A 17,538-nucleotide genomic window follows, 5' to 3' on the forward strand; every position below is an offset into this window, starting at 1 on the left:
GTACTGATACATGCTACGATGTGGATGAGCCTCAAAAACATTATGCTAAGTGAAAGAAGCCAGATACAAAATGTCACACATATTGTATGATTGCATTTATGTTAAACATTCAGAATAGGTAAATCCCTAGAGACAGAAAGCAGATTAGTCATTTCTGGGGACCGTGGGGTGGGGGAAATGAGGAGTAACTTTTCAGTGGTATGGGGATTCCTTTTGGGGTGATGGAAATGTTGTGGAACAAAATACAGATGGTGGTTTTACAACATGTGAATATACTAAATACCAGTGAATTTAACACTTTAAAATGATTTATTTCATATTATGAGAATTGTACTTCAATAACAACATCAAAAGAAGAGTTGCTATAATGTGCCCCCTTTCATGAAAGACACAAGGAGAGGTAACAAAATATACATGTATCTGTTCATCTGTGCAAAAGAAACTAAACAGGATTAAACCTAATGAGACTATTTACTGAGGGATGGGACGGGAGTGCAGTGGAAAGAGTAGGGAAGTGGGAATGGGGTAGTAGGGGTGGGGGAGCGACATTTACCTGATATTCTTTTTTTGTATGGCTCTCACTCTTAGAACCAAAATACCCCCAAAATAAGTAATTAAAATCAACCAGAATGGGGGGCGGAGCCCAAATTAGAATACAAAGAGTAACAAATGGATACAATTGTATTACCAACGGACATCATGACCATACTAAAGAAGTTGGGGAAAATCCAACTAAGTTTGGAAAACAGTATTTTGACCTTACATTGTAAGACTAAAGACAGAACTGTGCACAAATATTAGACTCTAGTTAGTAAAGATTTTCCTGCAGTGATATGGGTCAGGAATTCTGAAACTACTTGACGTGTGTACTAGGATTGAGCAAATAGGTAATAGGCTTCTTGCCAAAATGATTGATTCCAAGGAAAATATAAGATGACCCTGGAACATTTTATGGTGTCAGAAGGTCAGGAAGTACTAAAAAATTATGGGGTATATGAAAATGATACAGGAACCAATTTGAAGGAACTCCTGATACTACGATTTATGGCCTTCAGGGGCAGGATACAAACAACCCATGGTAACCAAGCAGGGGAATCAGGTTAACAAATGGTCCAGTCTTACTCCCATTCTGCCTTCCAAGCTCATGGCAGGGCCTCCCATTGGCTGCACCCAACCAGAAGCTAGAGGTCAAGGGAGCCCAGTGATGCAGTTTAAACATATCCACCTCAGGGGTCCAGAGCAGAGTGGAGAAGTTTAGAGAATGGGAGGAAAAAAGAATAGGTATCTAACACTGAGATTGGCTAGTCTAGCCCTCTCATTTTGCAGGTGATTAAAATAAGCCTCGACAAGGGAAAAGATTTATCTGAGATCACTATAAAGGGCAATGTGATAGAGCTGAAACCCCATTAGTCTGCATTTTGGAAGACCTAGGTTCTAGTCTTGATTTGGCCACTGCACTGGGCTGCAATTTACATATCTATGAATAAAGGAGGTGGACTAAAGCCCTGGCCTTCAAACTGGGCTACACACATCCCTGAGCACACATGAGAGTGTCCAGGGGGTAAAGGGACATGGATAGTTTTAAGTGAATCATTTTCCAGACTCACAACTTCCTAATGTATATTCTCTCCTAAAATTACCTGCCTTCCCTTTCATAATAGTCCTCTCGCTTGACAAAAGAAAAGTCTTCCTCTCACCCATCTCAAATATTACTGTGGTGCACTACTCCAGGATGTGAAAATCCGGGGTCACCAAACATAGCAACATTTTGAAAATGCATAGCTTTTGAGGCAGATTCCTGTGACAGCAAACCAGAGAGGTTCAGTGAAGTAATACCGAAGGGGCAGCCCTTACTGTTGGCAAATGTGCATTCGTACATAGTCTTTCTGAGAAGGGTTTGAATCTCATAACTGAAGTTTCACATTTTAAACATAAGGTTGAAAGTGGGTCTTTGTCCCTGAAGGAGGAAAGAAGATTCTAATCCTACTCAAATGATGAGCAGTTTGAGCTCTTCCAGGAACTGGTCGTGCCACATACCAGGCTGACTGGTTCAACCACAGATGATAATATGCAATTACCTCTACCTCTTACACACATCGTCTTATTCTTATTTTATTTTATTTATTTTGGCTGTGCTGGGTCTTTGTTGCTGTGCACGGGCTTTCTCTAGTTGCGGCGAGCGGGGGCTACTCTTTATTGTGGTGCGCGGGCTTCTCACTGCGGTGGCTTCTCTTGTTGCAGAGCATGGGCTCTAGGCACGTGGGCTTCAGTAGTCGAGGCACTCGGGCTCAGTAGTTGTGGCGCATGGGCTTAGTTGCTCCGTGGCATGTGGGATCTTCCGGGACCGGAGCTCGAACCCATGTCCCCTGCATTGGCAGGCGGATTCTTAATCATTGTGCCACCAGGGAAGTCCCCATCGTCTCATTCTTGTACGGCGCTCTGTGTCTTCACAGAAAAACCAGTTCATGATGACCTAGCTGGAACCAGGAACTTCCAAGACCACTTGTCACTTGCTTTGAATCCGCCTAAACTTGGACACAGGAATTGCCACGCTTGGTCAGCCTTATGATTTATCTTACCCTGTTGTCTGCTTGGAGAGCATCAGTGATCTCTTTGATGCCAACTTTACGGTTAATAATTTCCAAATTTCTATTAGTTGCCAATTGTGATTCTGCCTTCCTTACATTTCTCTAAATAACTCCTCCAATTCCTGAAAATACTATTATTGTTTTGTTAAGATGACAACATGCTTGCTATAACAATTCAAACAATTCAGAGTGAGTAAAAAGGAAGGACAAGAATATCCCAAATGCCACCAATCAACAATAACCATTAACATTTGGTCTTTTCAGAGCCATTCCATGTCTCGACACACATGCATATTATTTTCAGTAAGTGAGACGATCTTATATGATGCTGTGTGGTAATCAGCTCTTTAACTGAACAATATGCTGTGACATGTATGTTGCCTATTACACGTTTTATGTATGTGTCGACACTCCCTTACTGAAGTCCATTTAGATCGTTTCCAGTTTTTTACTTTCAAACAGTGCTGTGATGAACATCCTTGTGCATATTTCTTTTCATGTTTTTATAAATTGTTCTTTGCATTATTTTTGGATCATAGGACCTTTGAGAGTCTAATGAGAGCTATGCATCACCTCCCTCGCAAAATTCACATATTCATATACCTCATTTTGACTTTGATTTTTTTTGTGGTTCATAGATAAGTCCCCTGAAGTCCATCCTTGGCCTTGCTAAGGCTCCATGGACCCCAAATTAAGAATACCTACTTTAGGGTTAATTCCAAGATGTGAATTTTTAATAGCCTTTAAATTTATTTATATTAATGTATCACTTGCTGTGCAAAGTACTTGTGTGTTCCTCTGTCTGTTTTAATTGTGTCCACCCTCCAGTCTGTGTCCAACTCTGGAGGTTTGGTGACATTATAAATAATCAGATCACATAAATTTCCATTGACTGCCATAGGGGCTAAAGGGATTTTGAGCACAAAACAACACATTCCACCTTATTTTATAGGCTTTAAGGAAGTCATAAATAAAAACATTTCACAGGTTAAAAAAGGGAAAAAAATGTATCTGAGTATTTGATTCCTTCATTCAAGAAGTAGATATTGAGTAGCAGCCATGCACCGAGCTTGGTGCTAGGAGCTAGGGATACAAATATGAATAAGACTCCATCTCTGCCTTTAAGGGATTCACTGTCTAGATGGGGAGACAGACATATAGAAAAGCTATTGTCAGGTAGGGAGAGATTACATTCTATATATACAAAGGTGTGAAATAGCACAGACCCAGGGAACTTTGGGGGTCAGTTTTCAGAGGGTCTCGGTCAGGAGAAATGATCCATCCTCTCTGATGTGTATTAGCAAACCTGATCCCTTCCCATGGCCCATTCTCCAGCCCCACCCATCTGAATCTTCTTCCCTTTTCTCTACACAATATTTATTTCACTTCTCAGGGAGACTCAATACTAACTTGAAACTCAGTGAGCTCTAGGATGGCTGAAATGAATCTAGGAAGCCAAATGGTACAAGAAATACTCACGTTACATCCAGGCTGTTTGATGATAACATTCACTTCAGCAAATTTGCAAATATAGATGTCCTAGCAATTAAATCACTCCAGCAGATGAAAAGCTGGAGAAACCACAGGTCAAGTTTCCATATATAGATAAGTCGATTGCTTGCTGTCCAGTGGAGTGTGTACTTATTGTAAACACAAAGCAACAGGCTACCTAAGAAGCTTATTTTTGTGTTTTTAGCCATACTTTATACCTCTCAGTTCAGACTTAACAGTTCAGTACCCTTAGAAATAAACTATTTTATTTGTCTCCTCTGCAGCCCAGGGATCTCTTGAGCAGCTTGATTTCCTTTTGAGATAGGTGAACTTACCTATCTGCTGGCTTTCATGCCATTTTAGTCCTCTATCTATATCCCTTCCTCTCATTTCCCCCCATGTCTGTATTTTTCCTCTTTCCTCGCTGACCACCATCTCCTCTTTCTCTAGGCTTCTCACACGTGGATTGCCACTCACTGGCAATTCTTCTAGATCTCCACATTTGCAGCCATCTCCAGTCCCTGCTTACTTGTCTCCCTGAGTCAGGCCGGGTTCTTAGGAGCCGGCAGGAGACCATCCCTCCGCTAAGGTCTTCCCCTACATTTGGGAAATAGGAGGAAGAAGATGAGTGTAATTGTTTCCCTTAACGTCATATTTCTTAAGGACAGTGCTTATAAAAATATTGAAGTTATATTGACCTTGCCTAGGGTTTTGATGTATGGTTGTTCTCAGGATAAAGATTGGTTTGTTAAAAAAAGTGTTTGTGTGCATGTGCACTTTTCATTCAAAATGAAAGTGTATGTTGATGCACAAAATATGTGTTTCATACATTTATTATTTACAAATATGAGTCACAGGCATCTGAATCAAGCATTTAAGCCTATTGAGAATAGAGATAAGTGGTATTTAAATAGCACAAAGGAGGATGACTGCAACATCTGTCAGTATCCCTGTCGATCCTGTAGGTTAGTGACCGTCTCTTTTCCAAGATTTCATGGTAAAAAGAAAACTATTTAAAAATTTCTGCAATGTTTCTTGCCCATTCAATGTTCGTAAAAATCTTTATATGTTAGTGTCTAATGTTACTCAATTTTGTTTTTGGTGCAAAATATAACTTACTTCCCTTAACTTTCTGTATTTCACTGATGTGAAAACACTTTGTATTGTGTTTTTCAAATCTGGTTCACACCTAGAGCCAGGGATCCTTTTAAGGTTTGAACAGCATCTTATGTTATACTTTCATAATTTGTATAAAGTCTCTGTTTTCTCATCAGTAAAAGGGGGATCACAGTAGGGTTGTCACAGGTCACAGGGTTCTAATGAGTTTAAATGAAATTAATACATATAATGACAGCAACAACTCCCATTACTCAAATATTTTCCATGCACCAGGCACCACTTACCCCATTTACTCTTCCCCACAACTCTGTGTGGTAAGTACTATTGTCATCACCGCCCTGTTTTTTTGCTTTTATTTTTAACACATGAGGAAACTGAGAGCACTGAGTATTTGAGTAATGTTCCCAGGCTACAAGGTGGCAAATGGCAAAGCTGGGATTAAAACGCAGGCAGATGGATTTCAGAGGCTGCACTCTTATTCACTGTACTATACTAACTTTCAGATAAAATAGTACCTAAAAGAACTAGGCTGAAGATAGGTAGGAATTTTTATAAAAATTGAAAACGATAATGAAGAGCGTGTGAATATTTTTGTTACTGATGTTCAGTATAGTCTGGCTAAGACATCTCTAATACTTGATAGATGCTATTTCAGTAAATGTTTTAGGTCCTTGGCTTCCTCGTTTTCCTGAATGCTTTTAAACATGTGACTTCAGGTTAAAGGCACGTTAATGGAAAGAACATGAGGTTCTGAGTCAGAAAGGGTTGGACTCCTCACCAGCTGTGTGGTCTTGAGCAAGTTACCTGTCTGTCTGAACCCCTGTTTTCTTATCTGCAAGGATGGCAATAACGTCTGCTTCAGTTTCTATTGCAGCAGGCAGAAAGGATTAAATATTCAAACACAGAGAGAACAATCAGGAAACTAAGACTGTGAATACAGAATATGACACACTGACCAGGGCTGAGAGCAGTGCCTTAGCTGCCTCCCTGGCTCAGAATTTTATCAATTCTTAATGTGGTTGGAAATTAATATCAAGATCTCACTGAATTTCACAATTTTGTTGCTTAAATACTTATGTTTAAATTTTTCTATATAGAAAATTGTACGCTATTCTCATTCCATAACTCATGAAATAATTCTTAGTGTATCTTTTTGTTATTTTTATTAAGCCTGAACATAAAGAAGTTTTTAAAGATATGCTATACATATTTCTAATTTGTGATTTTAGTAAAAATTCTGGTGAGCAAATGATGTGAACAAACAATTCATGGAATAGAATATACAATTAGTTATCCAGGATAAGAGAAACAGCTAAGCCTCTCTAGAAATCAAAGAAATGCAAAACACAAAACATATATCATGTTTTACATATGAAAATATTCTATGCTGCTGAGGGTCATATTCATTTTTGAATATGGATAAATATTTATAAACTGGATAAAAACCTGTTGGACAGCATTTTGAAATATGTGACAAGAATCTTAAATATGTTCATATATTTTAAGATAATTTCAGTTTCTGGAATCTAGCTTCAAGAAATAACATGAAGTACAGAAAAATCTTTTAGTACAAAGTGTTCATTGTGGCATTAGTTATAAGAAGAAGAAGTTGGAAACAACCTAAATGCCCTACAAGCTGGGAATAGTTAAGGAAACAAGATGTTCTCCACATACAGTTGCTTAAAGTTATGCTTATAAGTAATTTTTAATGACATGGGAAATACATGGAATATAATTTAAGTGAAAAGCAGGATACATTTTATATGTATAATAGTATGATCACAACTAAGTAAAAAAAAGTCATATAGATATAAATATTTGGAAATAAATATACCAGAATGCTAATCATAGCTACTTGAGAGGTGGTGATTGTGGGTGATTTGTTTTCCGGCTTTTAACTTTTCTATATTTTCACTTTTTTTCACAACGAGTATATGTTATTTTACAATATTAAAATATGAGTAAGGATTTCGTTGCTAGGGTGGGCAGCAGTATCTAATCCAGGATGTTTCCGTGACAAGGCAGAGTCCTGTCTGATGTGATCCATATTACGCTGCTCCACAGGGTTTGTGTGGGATTTAAATATTCTACCACATGTAACTGGCTGGTGTAGATTACTATCTAGTAAGAAACTGTTTTAGAAAATTTAAATTTTACACTTTTACATAAGAGATGGGAAGGTGCATCATGAAAGGGTTTTTATTTACATTTCCAAAGCATTCACAAATTTCCCTAACTCGCTAGCTTTCCTATGCATCCTATAGCATGCAACTTCTCAGGAATATTTTCTTTTCCTGTGACATAGGATACATTTGTAGATACTGGCACCTTTATCAGATGCAGACCAAGAAAGAACAACAGACGTTAATTCAGTCAGTTGTTTTTTTTAAAAAAAGTTTTCACCTTTTATTGGGGGGTGATAAGTAGGGTCCTGGTTTATACCTGTTGTCCTGGCATAATTATTAATACACAGTGCCCTCTTTTTCTCTCCAAATTGCTCTGGTTTAGACAATAAGTTATATGGTCACCCTAGTAATATCAGATATGGGGGGGAGGGAAGAGTGGTACTGTCTGGATGCTGACTCTTGGAGTGGAGGGGTGTGTGGGAGAGGGACAGCTGGCTCTCGACAGCCAGCACACAGGAGGAGCCAGAAACCGTACTCGAAGGGACAGAAAGTAGCCCGTTGCCAATGAACACTGGCCCACGGGCCGTATTACTTAGTCTAATTAGTCGTATATCTATTACTTGATACTGATTGTGACAGCATTGGTTCTACCTGAAGGTGGAACAGAAAATCTATCTAGTTGATTTAAGATAGCAAAGACACGTGCCTTAGAATCTTTTTCCATCAGCCCACTTTGGTGCCTGGCATTTCTACCATTAGAGTTGTAATGAAATGTTATCAAAATAATTCAAATTTTCATCTGGAGAGAACAGCACAAAGGAGAGGGACGCAGCATGGTTCAGGGGCTGGAAGGATTCCCATACCATCTGCTCTTCCCAGCTGCATGACCCTGGGCAAACAATTCACTTTTCTGAGGTTTAGTCTAAAAAGAGGGAGACAAAACCTGCCCTGCCCTATCTCTGGAGGTAGTAGCTTGAACAAAATGGTCACTGTATGTGAAAATGCTCTGTTACTACAAAAGCACTCTGCAAATATCAGAGACCCTTAGTATTATGAACTTAGTAAATGAGGTAACACATTAGTTTGAGCTAATAGCACCACCTTGGAATGCAGTAAGCATATTGTGGGGAAAAAGACACAAATTGGGTAAATTCTGATGGGTGGTTACAAGGAGGAGAGAGAGAACTGGAGCAGGCTGGCTGATCATCTGAGCCATCTGGAGAGCTTTTTAGAAACAAAACAAAACAAAACAGCAACAGATTAGCGGACTCCATCTCAAGACCTTGAGATTCAGCTGACCAGACACACAGCCCCAAGTAAGTAGTTAGGGTTTTGGGGCGGGGAAGCTGCGAAGCATGGTGCAAAAGGGACCAGACGGGGCTAGAAAGAGAGTGATGGGGGGAGAAAACAACAGAACTCTGCTGCTTTAACAAGTTTTTTTCAGAGCTAGCCTTGCTAAGAAACTAAGGGCTAAAATGAATTTCTGAAATTTTTGGTTACTGTCCTTCCAACCCACTCCCCCCCAGTTCTAGAATATAAACGCCATGTGGGTGGGGATTTTTGTCCCTTTGCTTCACTGCTGAATCTCAAGCACTTAGAATATTTCCTGCCACATTGTACCAGGATAATAAAAATTGCATATATGAATATCATTTGCCTGTATCGACTGTTTTTCCCACTTGTGTCTGTAATTTAAAGTTGACTAAGTTTTGTTATTGCAGTTCTGGAGCTACTAAAGGGGAAGGTTGTCAGACCGGGTTTAGGACAAGGGCCTTGATCTAGGTCACGAAATGATAGCTCTCACTTGGGGTAACTGCTGCTTCCATCACCGACCTGAACTCTTTGTTTGTGACTCGTCTATTTCCGTTGTCTTAATATCTTATTTATACTCTTCTTTTCAAGTATTTACTATGATTACTGTACCAAAACCAGAATTCTTTTAAAAGTTGTTTTTAATTGGTTATATCTAGAAATAATATGGAAACAGGAGTCTGATCTTTTAATTTTCACTGCAGTTTGCTGCTATCCTTTAGACAGTGCAATATGATACGATTTAAATAATGCAGCTTGATGATTATTGTTAACTTTACTGAGAGCCTTAAGCTTTTTGGATGAGAAGTGATTTGGATTTTCTTGTGTGTACCTTACCTTCTCTGTTATTTTATAACCTCCCACTGGATGTATAATATGTAAATTACAGATTGAGGTGAATGGAGTTTGTCAGTTCAATTCAAGAAATGTTTGTTGACCTCCTACAATGTGTAGGTGCCATGTTAGGAGCTGAGGACATGAAGGTAAATAAGACAAATATAACCTTTCATGATACCCTGTATCTGATGGTAATATATATAGTATATTACATATTATTATGTATATAAAGTCAGACATACACACACGCACATACATATACATATAAAGAGTCACCACAGGATGGTTTGAAGGCAACTAATAGAATATCCAATTTAAAGTGTCTTAAACACTGAGCACATTTTTTATCTCACAAACCAAGAATTTTGGGGGTGGGAGTCTTCACTGTTGCTTAATACATGACCTTCATGATATCATGGCTCTGATCTGCTTTTCTGCACTTTTTTTGGCTTGTCCCTCATGCTCCCAAGGTGACAAGGGGAACAACTGGAAGGGTGAATACAAATAGAACTGTAGTCTGCCAGCAGGGAGGAAGTGTGTGTATTTGTGTGTGTCGGGGGTGGCTGTGTGTGAGTGTGTGAGTGGGGGAAGTGTGTGATCAACTGTCACACAGATTAAAAATTTTGAGAATATTATAGACTGATTTTGCCTGAGAAATACAATGATTTATTGCCTGCAAAGGAGTAAAGCAGGGGAGCATATGCTAGGCTTGTTAATATGGCATGGTCTTATGGTATTAACTTACTGTTTAGATAAATACATAAAGGTAATACATATTTATTAAAAAACGTAAGCAAAGGCGAACTACTGTTTAAGGTCTGAGGTGTATCCTTCTCATATTTCTATGCATTTACAAGCAAAGAGTTAGGTCTACGCATGTGTAATACATTCACTACAAATGTATATAGAGCCTCAATATCTAGTTTGCTCGTGGTTTTGGCTTGGGCCCTCTAGACTGGAGAAGCAGATGCAAGGATTAACATGTGGCCTCTTTACTTGGGAAATGCAAGCTGAAGATGGTGAGGGTGAGGAAACAGTGGAAGTGAGGTAAGAAAGAGGCAAAGCAGTGTGATGTGATGTGTCACTGCTCTGGCCACATTTCACAATAGGCCTGGTAAAGACATAGCAGGTGAGCAGCAGGTGTGTCTGGAAGGGCTGCAAGAAGAAATCACACTTCAGAGTGGTCCACTGCAGAGAGGAAGGGGAGGGAATTTTTCTGCTCAAATGCCTCCTGCCTTTCACTTCCGATTGGCCAAGTTTCACCTCATAGCAGAGTAACTCTCCATATTTTCAGCCCTTGACAGCCACCCAGGAAGCCAATTCCTATGCTTCACAGTGTGGCATTTCAAGTGATGACTTGATGTTGATAGGACTCAGTGTGTGGGAAGCAAGGGCTACGCAGGCCCAAAGTTCCAACTTGAATTCCAGCCATCTCAGGGAGCTCAGCAAAGGCAATGATTGTGGTCAGGGTGTAATAAGGGTGTTGAGGTTCCCTTCAGAAAAAAAGAGGCAGTAGAGGAAATCTGAGAAGGTGCACAAAGATTGCATCCAGTAACTTGCTTTGCAAAATGGAAATGTTGCAAAAATGGAAAATCTGTAAAAATGGAATCGTATACACATTGTTCTGATATTTGTTTTGTTAAAAAAAAATAGCCATTTTTCCCTGCCAGGATTTTGAGATGAAACTCATTCTTTTAAACAAATGCCTAAGATTCCAGAGAATGGATATGCCATAATTTATTTTGCCATTTCCTTATGAGGGACATTCAAGCTGTCCCCAGTTTCCCACATGATAGTAATTATCTTTAAGGAACATGTACAGTCTTTCTGCAGGACAAATCTAAAGTGTTAAAAATAATTTGAAAAGAAAGATCTTATTTAAAATCAGTCTCCACACTTGTCTGGATCTTTACTGATCTGATCCTTGCGGCTGCATTAATTATGTCCCATTGCGTTTTGCACAGGGTCTGGCAGTTCTGGGCTTATGCCCCTGACTGGGATCTGCTGGGTTTTCAAATGGAGGTCTACAACACTGATAAGGCATGCTACTCTACAGGTGACTCCTAGCCCTGAGTGGAGATTACTTTCCATTTTTGCATATGCACAAAGCCTCTCCATCTGAGTCAGTGAATAAATGTCTTGAATAAATACAGAAATGAAATTCTATGCATTCTGACTTTGCCCAGCCTGGGTTTCCCTACCTCTATTATTTAGGCAGATATAACTAGTCAGGCAATAGCCTAGGGGTGAGAACATGAGGAGGATACTGTGCATTCCCTAACATTGGGCTTGAAGTGTTCATTGATTAGAAAAACACCACCTCATGGGAAATTTTACATATCTCCTACATCAGAAAACACCTTGGGTTTTAGGTATGTTTTAGAGGAAAACTGTTTTACCTTATATGTATATTTTTTATCTTGTAAATGCTTTGACATCTTGACAGTTTTGAAGGTAATGACCCCTTATGGGAAGCAACAGGGACTCCATCTGCTTCTCCTCTTTTCTAGGACAGCTCGTCCTCTTCACTGTCCAGCACACTGCTACAGCCTCTGATCTCTCTGGTACCCTTCCCCCACTTTCCCTTAAATGGTTAACTATGGCATTTCTGAAATCTTCAATTTTCTTGACCTTAATAAACACATCACTTTAAGAGTCAGCTAACACCTTTAAACAGCAGATTTTATTGTGTTATAGAATATGAAATATTCTTTATTCTTGGGCCCTTTTGATTTCTTTCTCGGAGAAGCTTAATAATATAGACCTGCTGTAAAATAAAAATAAAAATCTGCCTGAAACTATGTAAAATACTGATCAGACAAAATAGGAAAGACAAAATTATTATTTTAAAATATTTATTATCTTTTTATTGATGTATAGTTGATTTAATATAATAGAATATTATATTCGTTTCTGATATACAGCATACTGATACAGTATTTTTATAAATTATACTGCTTTAAAGGTTATTACAAAATAATGGCTATAATTCCCTGTGCGGTACAATATATCCTTCTTGCTTATCTATTTTATACATAGTAGTTTGTTTCTCTTAATCCCATACCCCTACATGCTCCTCCCCGCCTTCCCTCTCCCCACGGGTAACCACTAGTTTTGTTTTCTATATCTGTGAGTCTGCTTCTGTTTTGCTATATACATTCGTTTGTATTATTTTTTAGATTACATGTATAAGCGATATCACTTTCTCTGTCTGACTTATTTCACTAAACATAATATTCTCTAGGTCCATCCACATTGCTGCAGATGGCAGAATTTCATTCTTTTTTATGGCTGAGTAATATTCCATTGTATATATGTAACACATCTTTATCCATTCATCCATTGATGGATACTTGAGTTGCTTCCGTATCTTGGCTATTGTAAATAGCACTTCTGTGAACACACGAGTGCTTGTATCTTTTCAAATTAGTGTTTTTATCTTTTTACAGATATATACTTAGGAGTAGAGTTGCTGGATCATATGGTAGTTCTATTTTTAGTTTTTTGAGGAACCTCCATCCTGTTTTCCAGAGTGGCTGCACCAATTTACATTCCTACCAACAGTGTACAAGGGTTCCCTTTTCTCCACATCCTTGCCAACATTTGTTATTTGTAGACTTTTTGATGATAGCCATTCTTACAGGTGTGAGGTGATATCTCATTGTTGTTTTAATTTGTATTTCTCTAACAATTAGTGATGTTGAGCATCTTTCCACGTGTCTGTTAGCCTCTGTATGTCTCCTTTGGAATATGTCTATTCAAGTCTTTTGCCCAATTTCTGATAGGGTTGGTTTTTTTATATTGAGTTGTATGAGCTGTTTCTATATTTTGGATATTAACCCCTTGATGGTCATAGAATGCAAATATTTTCTCCCATTCAGTAGGTTGTCTTTTCATCTTGTTGATGGTTTCCTTTGCTGCACAAAAGCTTTTAAGTTTAATTAGGTCCTATTTGTTTATTTTTGCTTTTATTTTTACTTTTATTTTTTTTTGCCTTAGGTAACAGATCCAAAAAAATATGGCTATCATTTATGTCAAAGAGTGTTCTTCTAGGAGTTTTATGGTTTGGGGTCTTACATTTGGGTCTTACATTTAGGTCTTTAATCCATTTCTAGTTTATTTTTGTATATTGTGTGACAAAATGTTCTAATCTCATTCTTTTACACGTAGTTGTCCAGCACCATCTATTGAAGAGACTGTCTTTTCTCCATTGTATATTCTTGCCCTCTTTGTTATATTAATTGACCTTAGTGAATGGGTTTATTTCTGGGCCCTCTATTTTGTTCCATTGATCTATGTGTCTGTTTTTGTGCCAGCACTAGGCTGTTAGGATTACTGTGGCTTTGTAGTATAGTCTGAAGTCAGGAAGGGTGATACCTCCAGCTTTGTTCTTTTTTTCTCAGGATTTCTATGGCAATTCAGGCTCTTTTGTGGTTCTATATAAACTTTAGGATTATTTGTTCTAGTTCTGTGAACAATATCATGGGTATTTTGATAGGGATTGCATTAAATCTATAAATTTCTTTGGGTAGTATGGCCATTTTAATATTAATTCTTCAAATCCAAGAGCGTGGGGTGTCTTTCCATTTCTTTGTATCCTCTTCAATTTTGTACATCAGGTTTTATAGTTTTCAGAGTATAGGTCTTACACCTCCTTGGTTAAGTTTATTCCTAGGTATTTTATTCTTTTTGATGTGATTTTAAATGGGAATTTTTTTGCTTTCTCTTTCTGATAATTTCTTGTGTATACAAAAACAATAGATTTCTGTATACTAATATTGTATCCTGCAACTTTAATGAATTAATTTATTACTTCTAATAGTTATTTGGTGGAGACTTTAGGGGTTTCTATGTGTAGTATCATGTTATCTGCAAATAGTGACAGTTTTACTTCTTCCCTTCCAATTTGGATACCTTTTATTTCTTTCTCTTGTCAGATTGCTATGGCTAGGACTTCCAATGCTATGTTAAATAGAAGTGGTGAGATTGGGCATCCTTGTCTTCTTCCTGAATTTAGAGGAAGACTGTCAACTTTTCACTGCTGACTATGAGGTAAGCTGTGGGTTTGTTGTAAGCGGCCTTTGTTATGTTGAGATATGTTCCCTCTATACCAATTTTGATGAGAGTTTTTATAATTAATCAGTGTTGAATTTTGTCAAATGCTTCTTCTGTATCTATTGAGATGATCATGTGATTTTTATACTTCCTTTAGTTAATGTTGTGTATCACATTGATTGATTTGCGAATATTGAACCACCCTGGCATCCCTGGAATAATTCATGGTGTATGATCCTTTTTATATATTGTTGGATTTGATTTGCCAATATTTTGTTGAGGATTTTTGCATCTATATTCATAGAAGATATTGGTCTGTAATTTTCTTTTATTGTAGTGTCTTTGTCTGGCTTTGGTATCAGGGTAATAGTACTCTTGTAGAATGAATTTTGGAGTTCCATCCTCTTCAATTTTTTGGGATAGTTTGAGAAAGATATGTATTAGCTCTTTTTTATATGCTTGGTAGAATTCCCCTGTGAAACTGTCCAGTCCTGAAATTTTGTTTGCTAGGAGTTTTTTTTTTTTTTAATTACAAATTCAATTTCACTACTAGTGATTGGTCTGTTCAAATTGTCTGTTTCTTCTTGATTCAGTCATGGCACTTTGTATGTTTCTAGAAATTTGTCCATTTCTTCTAAGTTGCCCAACTTGTTAACTGTACATAGTATTCTCTTGTGATTTTTTTCTTTGTGTACAGACCTTATTTGTTAAAATACCATTAGATTATGCCTCAGGACAAGAGAAAAGACCACCCTCTGCAGAAACTTAGGAATTATGTACAGAATTTTACAGGACAGAGGACAACACTTTAGCTGAAGCCTGTCTGCTGACCAGAGAAGGGTGTTCTGAGTGGACTCAGCAAAGAAAAGTAAATCAGGTAGGGAAGGTAAGGTGCCCATCTGAATCAAATTTCAGCTGCCATCAGGGCAAGTCTTGTGATGGTCACAGATTGGAGGCTTCGTTTTTGGAAGGTTTGAGTACAGCACAAGAGTTCCATGTGTCTTTATGGATACACCCCAGGCTGAGGTCAATGTCACTCAAATTCCTGGCCAGCCAAACTCTGGCAGCAAAGAGTCCCAAATTGAGGATCAAGTTCCTCCGAAAGCCATTCCTATTGGTAGCGAAGTGGTAGACGCCCTGAAGCCGATCTCCCACATTGTCTGGAATTTCGGGAGCTTCATTTGCCGAGCCTTGCAGCGGTCACGCCGACCCCACTGGAAGCCATAGTAGCACCTCCGCTCTCTTATGATTTTTTGTATCTCTGTGTTATTGGTTGTTACTTCTCCTCTTTCATTTCTTGTTCTGTTTATGCAGGTCCTCCCTCTTTTCTTCTTTGTAAGCCTGGCTAAAGGTTTATCAATTTTGTTTATCTTTTTAAAAAAACAGCTCTTGGTTTCATGGATCTTTTCTATTGTATTTTCGTCTCTATTTTATTTATTTCCTCTCTAATGTTTATGATTTCCTTCCATCTGCAGACTTTGGGCTTTGTTAATTCTTCTTTTTCTAATTCCTTTAGGTGGTAGTTTAAGTTGTTTATTTGAGATTTTTCTTGTTTCTTGAGGAAGGCTTGTATTGCCATAAACTTCCCTCTTAGAACTGCTTTTACTGCATTCCACAGATTTTGGAAAGTTGTGTTTCCATTTTCATTCGTCTCAAGGTATTTTTCGATTTCCTCTTTGCTTTTTCATTGACCCACTGGGTTTTAGTCGCGTGTTGTTTAGTTTCCACGTTTGTGCTTTTCCCGTTTTTCTTTCTGCAATTGATTTAGTTTTATACTGTTGTGAAAAAATGCCTTATATAATTTCTATCCTTTTAAATTTGTTGTGACTTGTTTTGTGACCTAGTATGTGATGCTCATGGAGAATGTTCTCATGGAGAATGTTCCAGGTGTACCTGAAAGGAATGTGTATTCTGCTGGTTTTGGATGTAATGTCCTGTAGATATCTACTAAGTTTAACTGGTCTATTTTGTCATTTAATATAATACCACTGTTGCCTTATTGAATTTCTGCCTGGATGATATATCCATTGTTGTAAGTGGGGTGTTAAAGTCCTCTCCTATTATTGTCAGCTTCTCCCTTTATGTCTGTTAATATTTGCTTTATATATTTAGATGCTCCTGTATTTGGTGCATATATGTTAATGAGTGTAATATCCTCTTCTTTTATTGATGGCTTTATCATCATGTAATGCCCTTCTTTGTCTTTTGGTATAGTCTTTGTTTTAAAGTCTATTTTGTCTGATATGAGTATTGCTACCTCCGCTTTCTTTTTTCCATTTGTGTGAAATATCTTTTCCCATCCTTTCACTTTCAGTCTGTGTGTGTCTTTAAGTCTGAAGTGAGTATCTTGTAGGCAGCATACAGATGGGTCTCTTTTTTATCCAATCAGCCATCCTATGTCTTTTGATTGGACCAATTAGTCCATTAACATTTAAAGTAATTATTGATAGTTATGTACTAATTGCCATTTTATTACTTGTTTTCTGGTTGTTTTTGTAGTTCTTCTCTGTTATTTCTTCCTTTTGTTTCTCCCCTTGTGAATTGATGATTTTCTTTTGCAATATGCTTGAGTAACTTCCTTTTTGTTTTTTGTGTATCTGTGTAGGTTCTCACCAGATGTCCTCTTTATTTCTTTGGAATAGTGATGTTCATATTTTATGGATAATGAGGAACTCATATGAGTGTGGCCTGAATTCTCTCCTGATAATATTCAAAATTACCGAGTTTTTAGGATAATATAAAAAGAGTCCTTCAAAATTATTTAGTCACTATTAATAAAAATGCACATGTAGCCTACTAAAACTAGGGATGACTCACAACTTTTGGCTAGGCCTTACTCAAAGCCTCATAATCACAATATGATGGAAATTTCAAGACCCCCAAGAGACAGACTAATTAAGAGTTTGTATTGTTCATTTACTCTTTATAAAGTATTATGGTAAGCAATACTCAGATATTTCTTACACTGCTCCCACATCATTGCCTCAAGGTCAGATTCTATAATTATCTGA

This window comes from Monodon monoceros, unplaced genomic scaffold (genome assembly GCF_005190385.1).
Source record: "Monodon monoceros isolate NGI ecotype Baffin Bay Population unplaced genomic scaffold, NGI_Narwhal_1 Super_Scaffold_6, whole genome shotgun sequence".
Taxonomy (NCBI): domain Eukaryota; kingdom Metazoa; phylum Chordata; class Mammalia; order Artiodactyla; family Monodontidae; genus Monodon; species Monodon monoceros.